Source organism: Pteropus medius, unplaced genomic scaffold (genome assembly GCF_902729225.1).
Source record: "Pteropus medius unplaced genomic scaffold, Ma_sr-lr_union100, whole genome shotgun sequence".
Classification (NCBI taxonomy): Eukaryota; Metazoa; Chordata; class Mammalia; order Chiroptera; family Pteropodidae; genus Pteropus; species Pteropus medius.
This window is the reverse complement of record NW_024344370.1, coordinates 12,130,349-12,147,708: the sequence shown is the minus strand read 5'-3', so window position 1 is coordinate 12,147,708 and position 17,360 is coordinate 12,130,349. Positions and strand designations below refer to the sequence as shown.

The 17,360-nt window shown below is 40.9% G+C and overlaps 1 long non-coding RNA gene and 1 pseudogene across 1 annotated transcript in view; one reads left to right on the top strand and one right to left on the bottom strand.

The window, feature by feature from the left end:
* LOC120608245 (uncharacterized) overlaps positions 1-9,360 on the bottom strand; it is a 284,822-nt gene extending 275,462 nt beyond the window's left edge. Inside the window, exon 1 of the long non-coding RNA XR_005654358.1 lies at positions 8,881-9,360. This is a non-coding gene — a long non-coding RNA (uncharacterized LOC120608245). The remainder of the gene's footprint in view (positions 1-8,880) is intronic.
* Positions 9,361-11,415: 2,055 nt separating this feature from the next.
* On the top strand, positions 11,416-11,534 carry LOC120608331 (uncharacterized; annotated as a pseudogene).
* Positions 11,535-17,360: the final 5,826 nt, after the last annotated feature.

Sequence of the window (17,360 nt, the reverse complement as noted above, 5' to 3'; positions counted from 1 at the left end):
ATTATCAGGCAGTAACTAAGGGAAGAAACATGTTCTCTAGCGTCACTTGGCCCATGAGCAGTGATCAGCTCTGAGGGCTACAGCCCCCATGCAGTCAGCCTATTTCCTGTATAGCCTTATCCATCAGGGATCCCTTCCAAAAACCCAGTTAAAGAGAATTTAGTCACTTCTAAGGTCAGACTACACTTATGTCTATGCTATAGGTTACTTTTAGCTTCACATAACTTTCATCTCCTAGCCCTGCAATGATGGCCCCAGTGCCATGGCACCGCCCAAAGAGATTCAGGCACTACTTTTTTTTTTTTTTTTTTTGGAGGGAGAGGGACTTTGGATTCAGGCAAAACTAAGCTCAAATCTCAGTTGTGTGACTTAGAGAAGTAATTTCACCTATCAATTTCCTCATCTAAAAAGTGGAAATGGTAAGACATAATCTCATAGATTTGTTATGAGGACCCAATGAAACATTTTATGTCAAGAAGCAGAACAGTGACTGGCAGGTAGAAGGTACAGAATAAGCAATCACTCTCTTCCTTGACCCTTTCCCCTAAGCAGGCCCCAGAGAGCCGTTCTAGACCAGTGGCTCCATCTCCATGTGTGCGCAAGAGGGCCAATTTTTAAATGTTTAGAAATTTTGTGAAACAGCTGATGTCATGCTAGGAGCTTGAAACTGGCCACAGTGGGAGTATTTATACCACAGAAATCAGCAGATATCTGCTGATTGCACCCACCCACCCAGATATCTGATTTATCAGCATACCTAACCAATGATCCATAAGGTGGGATCCCTGAAATGTCAGCTACAATGGCACTTGAAATCTTTTAGTATTGCCAGTTACTGGTCACATCCCAACCACTGAGCCCTGATGAATTATGAACTCTGGAGGTGAGGTCCAGAAATTCATGTTTTAATACACTCTCTTAGTGAGAGTTGTGCCTCTCACTAAGGTATGCTCAACAACTAGTGGAGAGATCAATGTAGCTGGAGTGAGTGAGCCAGAGTGGGAGTGGTAAAAGGACATTGGTGGGGCAGGGGGAGGGTTCACAGGGAGTGCGGCAGGCCACTGTAAGAATTTTGACTTGTGTTCTAAGTGATAGGGAAATCACCGAAGGGTTTTGAGTAGAAGAACATAAACTCTTTTAAATGTCATTGAAAGAAATCATTCTGACTGCCATATTGAGAAAAACAGGGATATTAGGAGGACAGTGTCTTGGTCAGGATGATAGAGATACACATGGCAAGAAATGATTGGCTATCAGATATATTTTGGAGATGGAGCCAATAGGATTTGATGTGGATGGCTTAGATGTTAATATTGAGATAAAGGGGAGTCAAAGATGACTCAAAGTTCTTTAGCCTGAGCAACTGGAAAGCCAGATTTTTATTAAGATACAGAAAGGGTAGGCTGATAGAAGATGAAAGGATGGTGATTGGAGGATCAGTCTACTTTGGATATGAGTTTAAAAAGTCTATTAGACATCAAGAGGAAATGTCAAGAAGACCATTAGAAATGAGTTTGGAGTTTGGGGGAGAGGTTGGGCTGAGAATTTAACATTGGAAGTCATCACCTTCCAGATGGTACTTGATAAGTTAGGATAACAGTGAATGCAGATGGAGAGAATGCAGACGGGTCCTGGCCCTGGAAAGTGTAGAGGTCTGAAAGATGTGAAGGAACCAGTGAAGGACACAAAGAAGGAGCAATCAATGAATATTAGTTGAATACAAGTTATTGAGACACTCGGAGTTAAAATAATGCATTGCAAGTAGCTCTACAACTTTATTTGATGTTTCCCAGTGCCTCCTGTATGATCTTTCTTAATCATTAATGAGTAACATAGTCTTCACTCACGGCCTTCCGGATTAAGGCAATGTTGAGTTACAAATGAAAGGTGACCGACCAACTGAACAGGTCTGCTCTTCCTTCACTAGGATTCTGCAGGACTCACTTCTCCCACTTCTGTGGGAGTAGAAGAGTCATTAGCACAAGCTAATCAAAGGCAGCAGCCAGCTTAGCAGACCAGTCTGAAACTGCACCTGAGTTTGTGAATTTTTGCTTTATCAAAAGAAACATGTTATTATCTTAAAAATATAATTCTCCTCTTTAACATAAACTGGAACAGTCAAACCTCCTTAAGCCTTGAGTGCTTTTACAAGGACAGTTTATTTAATTACCTTTGCTTTTAAAAGTCTCTGACTCATTCGAGCAAGTGGGGAAAAAAAGACAAAACATCAGTATCTCGCTGGAAAAATATTGTAGTTATTGGCACTGAAACAAAAATAACACTATGATAAAGGCATTGTGTTCCCCAAATCAAATGTATGCATTTTTTTCCTTAAAAAATCTTCCTGCACCAGGGACTTTATGAGTCGTGAATGTTTGCAACCTACACATTACAGCCTTGGACAACTTCTTTTCTCTGATTAGTTTCCTACTGGGTAAAATAGGGGTAATGAAATCTGCACAATAACATATACATGAAAGGCATCCAAAACAAGGCCTCATACTCAATTCCCTTTTCATTGCCCTTAAAACAAACATGGCCGCAGGAAGCTGAAATGACAATTCCACATTTGAAAGAGCTGCTGTTACTACCTTCCACCATCCCTTCCCTAATTCATAGTCCTACTCCAATTGCAAATATAAAGCAACACAGCATGTACTTGGACTCATTTTTGTCAAAATAGGACATTCTGACTTGGTTGTTTCTTTGTAGAAAATATTAGGACATAGCCTCATCGAAAGAGCAGTGAACAAAATGTAAAATGACTTTTTAAAAAATTGCGAAGTAATATGCAAAACAGATATCACTGATATTCTACTCCATCCAAAGCTTTCAGCTCATTCCTGAAGCCCTTCCTCAAGAGATGGATTAGGGATACCTATTCCTCACATTATTTGAGTTTTCTAAATTGAGAATTTAGTGCTTATCTTTGTGACCTTATCAAAATGTATCGTCAAAAGCCATCTTGTGTCAGATACGTGCCATTATACCGTTAACACATATCCAAACCTGTAGAATATACAACATTAAGAGTGAACCATAATGTAGACTATAGACTTTGGGTGATAATGATGTGTCAGTGTTCATCGATTGCAACAAAAGTTGAACCTAATTCTGCTCTGGAAAATAAAATCTATTTTAAATTTTAAAAGCTAAGCTAAATAATATTTAATAAACATAAAACTTATTTTCAAAAGTCATCTCGAAGTAGCATGTACCCATCTTTGTGGTCAATAGGGAGACTCTGTGATAACTAAGCAAAGAGTTCTCAAATACCATGCCAAGCAAAAGGATGTAGTCTTGCTCAAAAGAGAATGCCAATGGCATGGCCTCCTTAGCGATGAGGTCTGAGGAAAAGATGGCCGAGCATCTCACCCACAGCTGGGACTTGGCATGTGGATCACTTTAGATGCAGTTTCCTAAAGTAGCTAGTTCCCCCATATGTTAGACTTCCCCAAGGGAAACCTTCCATCCTACTTCACTCTCGCTCCTTCTAGAAACTTCAATAAAGATAAAAAAGAAATCATTAAAAAAAAAAATGACAAGCAATAGGGCAATCATGATTACTATCTTCTAGGAGAATGCTTCCAAGGCAACCCGGATTTTACCAGCTCTGAAGGAAATTCAGAGGAGTGGTTTCCTGATCACTCCCTCTTTCTTGAAGCTCTCCCACCTTACCTTCTGTGACATATATTCTCCTGGAGTCCCTCCTGCTTTACTGACAGGTCCTTCTCTGTTTCCTCAGTGAATTCCTCTGCCTTCACCTAACTCTAAAACATGGGGGCTCCTCTGCTTTTCTCACATTTACTCTCACATTGCCCCTTCCAGGCACAAAGAGGCACCTGGTTGCTCACCTATGCTGGGGTTTCAAGAGATGCTGCTGGACCCAGGAACAGAAAATACCTGGTTTAGAAATTTAGAGCAAAAGAGTAGCAGAGTGAATGAGGAACCTTTGCCTGAACTTCCAATTGTAGAGAAAACTAAGAGCCAATTTTTTTTCTGTTGCTCTGATTTCAGTTACCATTTATATGGTAAGAAATCACCAAATCTATATCTCTAGCACGATATTTCTTATGAGCTTCACAATTTTATATCTCCACCTGAATATCCCGCAGCGAACTCAAACTAAAAATATCTAAACTTACATTATTTACCTTCTCACTTCAAGTCTACTTCTTATTCTTTTCTTTTGGGAGGACCACCATCTGTCTACTTATCAAGCTAGAAACCTAATCCCATTCTCTTCTAGTCCCATTCCCCAAATCCAATCAGAAATTTTATAAATTCTGCATTCCAAATATTTTGTGGACCCATCACCCTTCTCCATTACCAAGTCAAAGCAGTACAGTGTTGATAAGCTGCCCCGCTCTAGCCCCAGCCCAGCTCTAGTGATTGAATCAAGAATACATTAGGATGGTGGCGCTGTGCAAGGAGAGCTCAAGAGACACATCGACCTCCAGGCTACATGTTTTCTCCTGCCAGTAATTAGTTTTTAATCCCGTAATAAAATGCTGGGCATTTTAAAATTTCCTTGATATCTAATATTCTTTTCAGTCTCCCAGTTTCTCTGTTGGCATACGGTCAACTCTTGAGAATTTCAGGATTCAGGTCTTTGCTAGGCCAATGCCACTATTGTCTGCTAGCTACGGTGAAGGGATCTCCTGAGAGTCAAAATGATATTGCAGCCTCATGACTATAACAAGTTGCACATGTGGAGATTTTCAACACTAAGGACAGACATGGCCTTGGGCTGGCTGTGCCCTGGGAGGACACCATCACAGAACTAGGTTATTAGGCATTTCCCAATTCTGTTAAGAAACTAGGTATCTATTTTCTATTTGAGTTTCCTGAAGGAATAAAAAAAAAATGTAGAAGTTTGGAATAAGCGAGAGGGTTGGGCGAAATTCAGAAAGACATATGACAGATATATCCCTATCCCAATGAACAGAAAGGAAACCAGGAAAGCATTGCCAATTCTCATGGAATTGACAACATTTTATAGATTTTAATTGTTCTACAGATATTTAATGAAACTCTGTCTAGGCAGTAGGGACAGATTAATAGAGCTGCGAATAAGATAAACATGACTGTTGTCTTTAACACGCTTACAGTATACAGAAAAATGAAAACAAGAAAACAAGCTCATACAGAGTAATGTCATTAGGATTGAATGAGTGTGGTGGGGGAGCTTGGGAGGGGGGCTGTATATGAACATTTGAAATGGGCAGAGAAACAGTTTAGGAGAAAGGGAATAAAATAGTGTTGCGAAAATAATATTCAAGTAAGACCAGAGATAAATAAGAGTTAGTCAGGTTGCATCAAGGGAATACAAATGGGAGAAAAAGGTTCTGGAAGAATGGAACAGCATGAGCAAAAGCCTATAGATGACAAACGGTCTGGTCCATTTAGGCCTCCGAGAGAAGTTCAGTCTGGCTTGTACAGAATTCAGGCACAAAATAATGAGATAGGAGACCAGAAAATCAAAGTTTGGGTTTCGAAAGCTCTTATTAGCCACATGAAGAAATTTAGATGTTGTCATGGTTTGTGTCTTAGAAATATCACTCTGCCGTGGGGAAAAAAAAAAAAATGGATTACAGTGGAAGAAGACTGCAGGAAAGACTATTTATTAGGAGGTTTATTGAAATAATTTGTACGAGAAATTCTGGTGGCTTATACTACAGGAATAACAATGAGGATGTAAATAAGTGGCTGTATTTGAAAAATATTGGAGTTAGAATCGATAAGAATTGACGATTACATGTGAAGAGAAAGGATAAAGAAAAACAAAAACAAAGGATGACCTTCAGGTATCTGACATCCCACCCAGTTTATTGGGTGGGAATAGCATTCACTATGACAGGAGTCTAGAGAGAAGAAGCAGGTTTAGGGGATGAGAGAAGGATTCCTATAGAATAGAGCTTAGTTCCAGGTGTGTTAAATTCTGCATTTGTACAGTATATTCAAGTGGAAGTATGAAGTAGGCAATTAAGTATGGAAGTAGGCAATTAAGTATGGACACAAGGTAAAGATTAGAGAATTGGTAGCATATAATAGTGAATAAGAGTAGACGGCGTCTACCACCGAGAAGGTGAGCGCTGAGGCTCAAACTCTGAAACAGGAGCTGGTCCTCGCAGAGGAGGCTGAGAAGATGCCTACAGGCGAAGGAGAAGCCGCGCTGTGGTCTGGAGAGCAGGGTCTTTTCAGAAGGAGGGAGTTTACAATAATACACTGCAGTTATCAAAAATTGAATCTACACGTGTTGATATGTAAAGATGTTCAAAATACAGGTTGAAAAGAGCAGGTTGAAGAACAATAAATGTGATATTATCTTACTGTATTTATTCGTGCCGAAACTGAAGTGAATATTTCTAAGACACGCAAGAGACTGTCAAAAAGAAGACCTTAAGAAAGTGAGACTGGAGAGTCAGAAAGAAGAAAGAGGACTGTAAGTTACCACTTAGTACAACTCCAGTACTGATGGAATATTTGACCTTGAGTGTATATTACATTTGTATATATTTTTAAGTTAATTAAAAGGGTGAGAGTGACCAATAGTAAAAGGTGCAGAGAAATAAATTTAAAAAAAAAACTCAAAATGGAAACTATTCTTTAGCTTTTAACAGAAAGGTCATTTGTCAGTTGATGAAAATCTTTTCAGTAGAATGGTAATGCTGCATTCGTAAATGGTTGCATTGAAATGGAAGAGAAAAAAGAGAAAATCTGAGTAGAAAACTCATTCTAGAAGACTGATTATAAAGAGAAGGGTTCTTAATATGGAGAGTTTAGAACCTTTGACGTCTTGAAGGAATTCACCTCATTAAGAAGGGAGCTTCTGCAGAAGTAGGAAGTGGGGCAGACACTTGAGATAGACATCTCAGTGGGGTAGCAAAGGATGGGATTCGTAGAAAATTAACCTCGGACAGGAGAGACACCTCTCTCACTGCAAAATAATGTAAAAAGAAAAGAATAAAGGCAATGCAGGTGAGTCTGTAGGGTTGCTAGCAGCAACATGCACTTAGTATCTTAGGCTTTTGAAATTTCCTTTGATCCATCAACAAAAAAAATAATCAAATTCTATGTTCCAGGACCGTAGCAAAGTAATTTAGAGTCTGAATACTGACATCCATGATAAAAACACAGTCCCTCTTTAATATCATTACTATTGTACTAAGCAAGCACATGTGCTAGTAAAAGACCTTATATACAATTAGTACTTTTATATCTGGCTAAGTTGCATGATTTATAAGTTGTCTCTTCATTCTTTATTTACACCAAGAAGTCATGCAATATGGTAACATTAATTTATTTTATCAATAATGCTGTGAGTTTTTTGAGGGCAGGATTTATGTCTTCTTTGTCTTTGTGTACTAGTATTCAAGCACCAGGCCTATCACAGGGCCTCTATTCGATTAATATTTACTGAAGAAATAAATGTAATTCTAAAAAAAAAAAAGCTGGTGCTTTATTCTAACCTATACCACCTCAAAGTTTAAAATGTGTATATGTACATATATAAATTGCCATACAGAGTTTATTCTTTAAAGCCTAAAAAGAAGCAATTGCAAGGGTGCTTTCAGAAACAGCGGGGAAAGAAGAGGTTGCAAAAGCTCTTAACAGTGCAAGCTGGCCTGTGTGCATTTATTCCATGTTGCTCACTCCAGCGTTAGTCATGACTTCAAAATAATAGCACAAGTTAATGTGTTTTCACATCTAAAAAGGAAGGTTACACTTCTCACCCCAGCCTGCTGTGCACAATTATAGGAGAAAAACCACAGGGAGTAAGAGATGCTACAAAGCATCTCATAGGACATCCAATGGTTTCTACCAACACGTTCATTCACTGGAGCCACCCAGCACAAACTCAGTCAGGCTTTTTCCTTTAAAAATTATGCATCTTGATGGCAGACTCTTCTAAAGGACCAGACTGCTGCAAGAGATTGCAGGGAGAGGAGCTCTATATATCCAAATAACTGGCTCCATTATTTTTTTCTCCCACTTGGCTACAATTAGAATTCAATACCATCTTAGGGCTGTTGACCAGTCTGTATAAAAGGAGTTAAATGTTGAGCTAACAATTTGCTCTCCCCACTGGTACTCATAATGGCAGCCTAGGAAAAAGGACAAGAATGTAAAACATATCACATCTACTTAGGTGCATCCCCAGGTGGGCCAGCTCAGACAGAGTTAAGGCAGAATGACCAGAAAGCCATTATCAATGTGCACTCTCTGATTTTACTCAATAGGAAGAAGACCTTTTGGAAGTACTCAATTTATTTTTAAAAGTAAATTGAAAGGCTGGCCTTCTACAGAGACTGCACTCCATATAAAGTACAGAGCTTGCCTTGTGACCCCCACACACCAAGAAGAACACTGTTTTACTGAAGGATCCTTCTAAAATACCTTGCGTTTCTTTCTGCTCTTATTCTCACCATATACGCTAATACTTCAACAAGCTAACCTCCGGCGATGTTCTCTCTCTTGCTAGGCTTAATAGATTTGAGAAGAAAAACAGAAAAAGCAAGTGAGGCAATGATGCAAAATTAGAAGGTAAGCAGAAGATGGAGGTCTCGATGTGGCTGTTTGTGATATCTTTTGCGGAGTTTAAGGCGAAATTATACAAACTCACCTAGACTCCCAAGTACATTGATGGCATAAGCATTCATTGCCTCACAAAAGCAAAGACACCATCATCTGATATACTGACCAAACCCTTAAGCCTTAGCTTCCTCATCTGCAAAATGGGAACAATGCGTACATCATGGGGAAGTCATGGGGATTAAATGAGATCATATGGTAAAATACTTAGCACAGTTCCTGGTACCACAAAAGCACGCTACCTATTCTGATCATAATTATGATTACATAGAGCAAAAATCTTACCTTTGACTGAAAGAAAAACTGCCAGATTATCTTAATCCATGAGGTACAAGGTCACTCTCCACATCAACCTGCATTTCAGAAAAAAATAAAAAGGTCTTGGCCATTGATTCATTTGTAGCATTTACCAAAGGAATCTGATTAAACACTACAAATGATTGAATTATCCTCAAATTCACAGAGTCGCAGCACAGCTAGAAAATACAAGAGCACAGGCACCCTCCACTGCCTTCACCCCCAGATGAACTCTAGCTACACGCAGCAGTAACCTGCTCGATACTGCCACCATCGGCTTCTTCCCCTTCCTCCTCTCACTTCCCCACTTTACTACTTAATGTTTCCTGGGACCGCCTCCCAAATCTTTGTCTTCAGGGTCTCCTTCTGAAAACACCTAAACTAACAACCCCCAAAAGATCTTTCTTTCAGTTTCCACAAGGACGACCCCGCCACCCCACCCAGCTCCTCATCCTTGAGCTCCCATTCCCACCCCTATTCTCTCACAGGCATTATTGTGAGTGCTATTTTCATTTACGGATTTCTAATTTAGGGACATCATAAACAGCTTCCCAAACAGCTTCTACCCTGTGGGAAACAACGCCAGCCAACATTTCTTGAGTGCTCACCTTGCACCAAGTGTAAGAATCAATTCTTATGCACTATCTCTAACCATCACAATAAAGTAGATATCATTATTAACCCCACTTAACACATGTGGAAATCCAAGTTCAGGGAAGTTAAGTCACTTGCCAAAGTCTAACAAAGTATGTAAGAGGGATAGCTGGGTTGGAGCCCACGTGGGTTTGGCATCAATGCCCATGAAGCTGAATTTCTTATGCTCCCCATAAAACCTGCTGAGTAACAGTTCTGGTGACTGTATATATTTATAGGGTATAATCGGGTGACTAACATTTTTTTGACTTATTGACAGTTTGTCACATTTTCCTTCTTTCCCATTAGCAACTTACAGTCTAGTCTGCTTTACTCTATTCTTCAGACACTTTCAATATATGGTTTAATGGCACGAGTGGTATGGCAGACAGATATTTGTCTCCTCACATGATTCTTCTCTTCCTTCTTCTGATAATAGAGCCCCTATTAACTGAAGACTTGGCTGCCAGCTAGAGACTTCCTCTCCCAACCTGTCTTACAACTAGATGTAGCCAAAAGGACGTAAGTGGAAGTGCTGAAGACAATTTTCAGGACCTACCAGGTTGTGGTTTACCTCAGCATCTTCCTTCTCTCTTCCTTTGGGAGAGAATTCTGATTTGGGGGGCGGTGGGGGCAGGTCACAGAGTGTCAACAGTGACTAGGAACATAAGAACAATCCCTTTGGGTGGCAGGACAAAAAGCCTGGGTATCTAGACTCCCACACAGACCTCACTTGCCCAGTCCCTCTGATGACCCACAAGCACATATTGTCATCTAGAGATAAACATTTAACTAATTTGAGCCACTGTTATTTGTTCTACTTTGAAGCAGCCAAACCCAAAGCCTAAATAATACAAAGAGAGACAAGAGAAGGGGGAACAGAGAGAAAGTCGGCAGGAAAGTGGTGTAGGACGATCAGGGTCGGGGGGTGCAGGCGGGGGGACACGAGAAAGGAGAGCAAGGCTCAGAATGGGAATGAGCTATATTTTATTTGTTTGCTTGTTTTAAAATTTCAAAAACACAAAGGAAGAGGAGAAAATCAAAGCCAGAGAAGAAAGGAAAAGCAACGGCATTCTCTTTTATCCTGACTCTTGGGAGGCTGTGGGTGGCAGGAAAACAGAAGGAGAAAGGAATCCCCAGCTGTTATCAGAGCCCATAAAAAGTTCAGACCTAGCCTTTGGCTGGAAGATGTCTCCAAAGCAGAGAGAGTCCTTGACATTAACTAGGTGTCCGCAGACACCTGAGCTCATGTGGGGACCTCAGTCAACCCTGGGCCTCCCTCACACTGGAAGAGAATAAACTCCCTACATTAAGGGGAGGGTACAGATCAGTCATTACAGGTGACCATGTTTCTACTTTCCTCACAAGTATGATCATCGCACAGTGCAAACACATGCAAGTTTCCAATTATTTTCTAAGAGGACAAATGGTTTGAAATATTCATATTCAGAGTCCTCTCAACAGGACATTGTCAGTTATTTACATAAAAACAAATATGGCTACTCTGAATCCAGGAACACTTTAAAAAATCACATGCTAATTATTCTTCCATACAGTGCCATAACCACAGCCGGTACTTTTGTGAGTTAACATCATTCACTGCCTTTTGGGACTTGGCAAGGCCCCAGTCCCACACGAGTCCCACACACAGTGTTACTTAAGCTGGCTGCCAGACCTCAGAGGCTCAACCGCACTTTGCTGATGCAGTGGTTGTTGATGTGGCACTTTATAAGCAACACGAAGATCAATTGGAGAAACAAATTAGGCATGGTCAGTGAATAATGACAAGTGAGAAAAAACTGTGACAACAGCACACAATATGAATCAGAATATACCAAAAGTTAAAAGCCAGCAACTCCAGAAGAACATGAATTAAGCGTGAGCAATCCAATCTACAGCCATGCTGCCTTGAACAAGCCTGATCCTGTCTGATCTCGGAAGCTAAGCAGGGTCAGGCCTGGTTAGTACATGGATGGGAGACCACCTAGGAAGATCGGGTGCTGTATGTGTAAAAAAATAAAAATAAATAAAAAATAAGGGCTTGTAAGCTGACAAGGTCTCTGCAATCTATGAGATCGACCAAGGGTTGCCTCACCTAAAAAAAAAAAAAAAAAGTGAGCAATCCAGGTTTCCTGACTCCATATATATTTTGAGCCTTTCTTGCCTTTCATGCCAGTCACCTGAGAATCCATTCTGCAGAACTTCAAGAAGCCCAGGCTTTGAGGAATTTTCCTCTCTCGACTATTTCTGTGTTTTTCTCGATGTACTTCCACATCACACAAGTTTTTCCTGACTGTCGCCCAGTACCTTATTCAGCCATTCGTTCTCAGTAACAGATCCTTTCTGGGAGTCATTACTTGGCGTCTCACAACTACTTGTCCAGGCTGTTGCCTTTTTCCCTAAAATATTTCTCCCTGAGCATTAACATTCTCAGGAATGGCTGAGACCAGGATATAATGTCTCACAATAGACAGGACAGAGGATTCTTAAGGGAATAACAAAGCAGAAAGAAAATCTTAAGTAGGTGAGTGGACATCGATCCACTCATGGATCCACAGACCAGGCGACTCCTTAGGTAGTGTTACCAGCTTGCCCCTCAGTCCTCTCAGGCCTGCCAAAAGGTTGTGGGAGAAGGGAAGGAGATCATACTTTACTCTGACTGGATTTCAAGTCATCCAGGACCCTGGAGCATCTCCACTAGAACAGTTTCCTCTTTGCCTTTGGTCACTGGTGCAACCTTCAGGTCAACATCCCTTAGAGATGCAACTCTGAGCTCAAGAGAGGTGACATTGATATCATTAGGCAGAGCCTCTTGAATCCTCAGTGTCCTGAACCTGATTTGGGATTTGTTGTGCATAAAACAATTTACAGACTTGAAGAGTCTATTTAAACCTCTAATTAAACAGAAACTGCCAACAGCTTAGAAAAAGCAGCTATCTCTCCTCCCCGCTTCCCTCAACATACGCACACTTTATTGTTATCAAGATTTCAGAGTATGGAGATTTAATTAGGCCAGGATTAAAACCCCTGGAGAGTGGTATTGCCCTTTAGAGTGGATATTTCTGTGATATTCACAGAGAGTGCTGATGTTACCCACTAACTCTCTCTCCAATCCAGCCAAGACTCTCCAGGGAGTGTGCTCCCTTCCACTTCTGTGTGTGCCTCTCATCTCAACCACAGATGAGAGATCTGGCCTCTCCTTTCCTCTCTTTGGAACCTCAAGGCCGTGGTGTCCTGACGGCTGTCCCGCATCTGACATAGCACTCTGTGTTCATCCACAGATGTTTTTCTTCCTTCACATGCTCCCGAGCTCGAACATGTATCAAGACTGACAAGAATCGCTTCCCCTCCCCCACCCCATCCAGCTTGTACATAATGGATGTCAGTATATTTCCTCACCATACTAGGAGAGCAGATCCAATTTTACTTAATTATCACCAGAGCTCTGTAAGCAGCCGCTAGTCAGTGCCGAACCCTGTGGTTTATAAAGAGAACACCACAAATGACAGGAAGCTGCAGGGGGAAAATAATCTGAGCTGCCTTTGGCGTGTTCATTTTCGAGTACAGATACTTCCATTCATCAATGGGAACATTTATGAAACCTGGGCTGTCGAGATATTCTAAAAGGGAACAAAAGAGGCCCAGAGTGTTGTAATTATAAGGCCATCTCTGAGCAGAAGCCTTATAACTAGAATGCAAGATGCTCTATGGGAATCAAGATCAGCCAGACATGTGAAGCCACCTAAATGTGAATGTCAGTGTCACCCTGCCCCCACCCTCAAACACACACCTACCCTAGTATTTGGGAATCAGTGCAGACCCCAAAGCAAATTTATTTAACCAGAACTTGACTTTTTAAAAGAAAAATTTCCACCACCAAGTGCATGGTTTCACAAAAGATGCTACACCATCATCTGATAGAGTGAAAGCAGCTGCATGGGCACAGAGAGAAAAGGCACCTACATTATCCTTCCTCAACAGACTCAGGAGCCCTGAGCTGAGGGCCTACTGTGCACAGCGAGGAGCAGTCAAAGGGGTACTCAGAGAGTGACAAGCTCAAGTGTAAAAGTGGGGTCTTATTAAAATGCAGATTCTCGTTCAGTGGGTCTGGGACAGGGGCCTAGCATTCCGCATCTGGAACAAGCTCCTGTGATACCAACAGTAGAATCTAGAGAACTGGCAGCAGTGTGAGAATAGACGGGGGAGTGAGTCCACTTAGGAGGCCATTGGGAGCACCTAGGAGTCCAGGTAATAAGCAAAGCCACTCTGCTTTTCCTCTCCGAAAATATTGGGGCAATGATAAACTTTGTTACATGTTAGATGTAGTTTATCACCAAGAAAAATAACTTATTAATTCAATTGTTATAGCAATTCTATGTGTTGAATTAAGGTTCAAAGATAAATAGAAGTAGTTTTTAAAACATGATAAATCAGTCTCTTGAATGAGCCTAAATGTGACAATCATCTGGGCCCCAACCCACAGCAATTCAATCTGGATCTCTTGGCCTGGTGTGTATCCATGGGGTTGGGGGTTGCGGGGATGAAAAGTAAGAGGTATACAGCCTTGCAGGGAGGGAAGAGAAAAAATTCCAAACAAGACAGACTGGAGAGAAAGATTAAATCCACACATTTCTTAACTTTTATTTTCACTTCTTTCAAATGCCATTTCTCACTCCTATTGCTGAATTCTCCTTCTCCCCAGTGTTCTATGCAAATTGGACCATGGATCAGCAGCATCAGCACCACCTGGGAACTTATTAGAAACAATCCCAACCCACACCCACCCCCAGACCTACTGAATCAGAATCTGCATTTTAACAAGATCCCCAGGTAATTAGTGTGCATGGTCTGAAAGCTCAGCTCTACATGGACTCAAGCCCAGGCTTTCCTGCACAGACACAAGTGAGGTACAAAGATGATCATTCAATGGCAATGCAAACTGGGATCAGCTGCTGCTTATATCCCCACCAGGCGACTGCAGAAGGTGCCTGCGAATGTGTAATTGATTTATAACATCATCTGGCTGTAACCCAGTGAAAGCAAAGTTGTCTTTCTTTTTATCGATATAATTACCGACATGAGGGGAAGCAGGTTCCTTCTTCAGTTGAATAACCTTGTTATTTATCAGCCGCGCTAGCTCCGCTTCTGATTAGCAATTTATTCTGGGTGGTTATTGACTGACCACACTTGGTCCTCGTTATTCATTCTGTTCCCACCAGCAACAATCACTTAGCTCTCGGGATGATGGAAACGTAGATGCAGTTATACATATTTGCATTTTCTGTGCATTTTTCTATTTTCCTTGCCTGCCTGTATAGACAGAACATTGCTAAGGACCATGATTGCTTTTTTAACTCTTCATAATACCTGGCAAAGCAACACTTGTTGAAAAATTTAATGGATGCTGCTGGGTGATGCCAGGAGCCATTCTTAACACGGTTCATCTCAATTCTCCATGTCATGAGCTAGAAACAATACTGTTTTAAAGCCACATTAGAACATTCTCGATCCAACAAAACTCACCACCTGCCTCTGTGCACTAACTTTATACTGTAAGTCAATCATAAAGAGCAGATGCTGTCACCAGCTTAGAAGATGTTTCTCAAGAGTCCATTTCAAAGTCATTCATTGGAACTTCGAGTATATTATCCCAAAACACTCCCTTCAGTTCCCCCCGTTACCGGGTTTGACCCCAAGAGTGGGAAGCTATACTTTTACAATACTACTAATATACTGCAATAATGTTAAGTAAAATCCACGTGGGTTTTTATTCAATTTGATGTTGGTGCTTAACTGACAGAAGGTGGGTAGGGGCCAGTGATGGTGCCAAACACCCTACAGTGCACAGGGCAGCCCCCTCCAACAAAGACTCACGTGGCCCAAAATATCAATAGTGCAAGACTGAGAAACTGCCTTAGAAGTAAAGAGCAACAGGTAAGGTGACCACGGGCTGGAGGCAGACCTGGAGAAGAGGACCATGGAGGTCCTGGAAGTGGGCTCAGTGCCATTTGGGCAGAGAATTCCAGGGTCCTGGGTACCAGGGGGATGATCTTGAAGAAGTGGTACAGGCTCTAGCTGGGCATATGGGGAAAACATACTTGAACAGTGGCCCGAGAGGATCTAAAGTGTGGTGCTCTTTAATCAGGGTGATGCAGAAATGATTGCCCCCAATATTTTCTCATATCTCCTAATGCTGTCAAGGAAACAGGTGGGAAAATCAGTCTATACATCTCCCAAACAAACAGCATTAGACCTCTTACAGACTCAGAAGATTTCCATTACACTGACATCTCAAAAAATATTTCAGGAGAGAGGGGACAAATCTCTCTTACAGAAGAATTCTAACTGTAAGTATATATCATCACTCCAGGAAGTGGAGCGTAAACCCCTCCCCTCCTTGAGCATGGGCTGGACTCAGTGATTTGCATCCAAAGAGGAAAGTATAGAAAAGGAAAATTAACTTTACAATGGAGAAACCTGGCAGACACTACCTTCACAAAATGATCACGCTTAACCTAATCAGTGAAAATTCATGTTGATATTACATACCCCCCAATAATAACGTCATGTTGATGAAGAGGGACCTTCGCTATGGTGTTCTTCCCAAAAACCCATAACCCTAGTCTAACTAGAGAAAAACATCAGACACGTCCAAAATGAAAAACATCTATGAAATACCTAGCTTAAACTCCTTAAGCCTGTCAAGGTCCTAAAACGCTAAGAGAAACAGAAACTATCACAGAAGAGAGATTAAGGAGACATGAAAACATCCTGGCACAGAAAAAGAACATTAATGTGGAAATTCGTGAAATACAAATAAAATCTGGAGTCTGCTTAATTGTACTGTAACAATGTTGGCTTGATAGTTTTGACAATTGTACTATGGCATAAGATGTTAGCAGTGGGAACAACTGGATGAGGAGGGTAAGGAAACTCTGCATTATCTTGGCAACACTTTTCTATGAATCTAACATTATTCCAAAATAAAAAGTTATTTAAAAAAAATTTTCATCGACAGCATCAAAGAATCACAGTAAATCCATCATTCTGTCTCACTGTGGCCCACATTCACTCGATGGAACAATGGAATGGAATCTCATAGGTCTGGATTGCTAACCTGGAGCCCTTTGTCATGAGATCTTGAAAAAGCCAGTTCCCACAGTCTAAATCAGTCTGAGCCCAGAAGTGCACACAGGTGACAGATCCTCATTACATCAACATGTGTCTGTAAGTATTCCAAAGAAAATAAATAAGGTTTAGAAAAAGAAGGAAAAGGGAAATTACTTGTGGCATGTTTACAGTTTGGAACAGCATAAAATAGGAAACAAATGACTTACACAAAACTGGTAATAAACTTGAGGAGGAATCATAAAATAGACTATAGAGACCGTATCTCTGTGAGATAGAACATTTGGCTGTAAAATCTCTCTTTAGCAAGCTCACAGTAGGCACACCACAACATTGACTCAGAATGAAATGAATAGTAAGCGTACACCATCACCTGCACCTACTGTTAAAGAGGGGGCATTGGGAGTTTGCATTAAACTTGATCAACTATTTTTAAGACAAGCATTTGGTGTATCATGGGAAAGTAGGTCAAGACCTAGATCTGGCCATGTACCAGGTTCCATTCACTCTAAGGTCCTGAAGAAAACCTTGTGTGTCATACACATGAGCAGATAGGATTTGATGTGAATAAAATACATGACTTCAAGTATTTTCTGTAGTTAATAATTTGCTCCGGGCAAAAATAATAGTGTCTTTTCTAATTAATTTAGGTATCCTTCAATCAACCTCACTATGTTTCAGGGGATCAAAATCATGTAACTGCACCA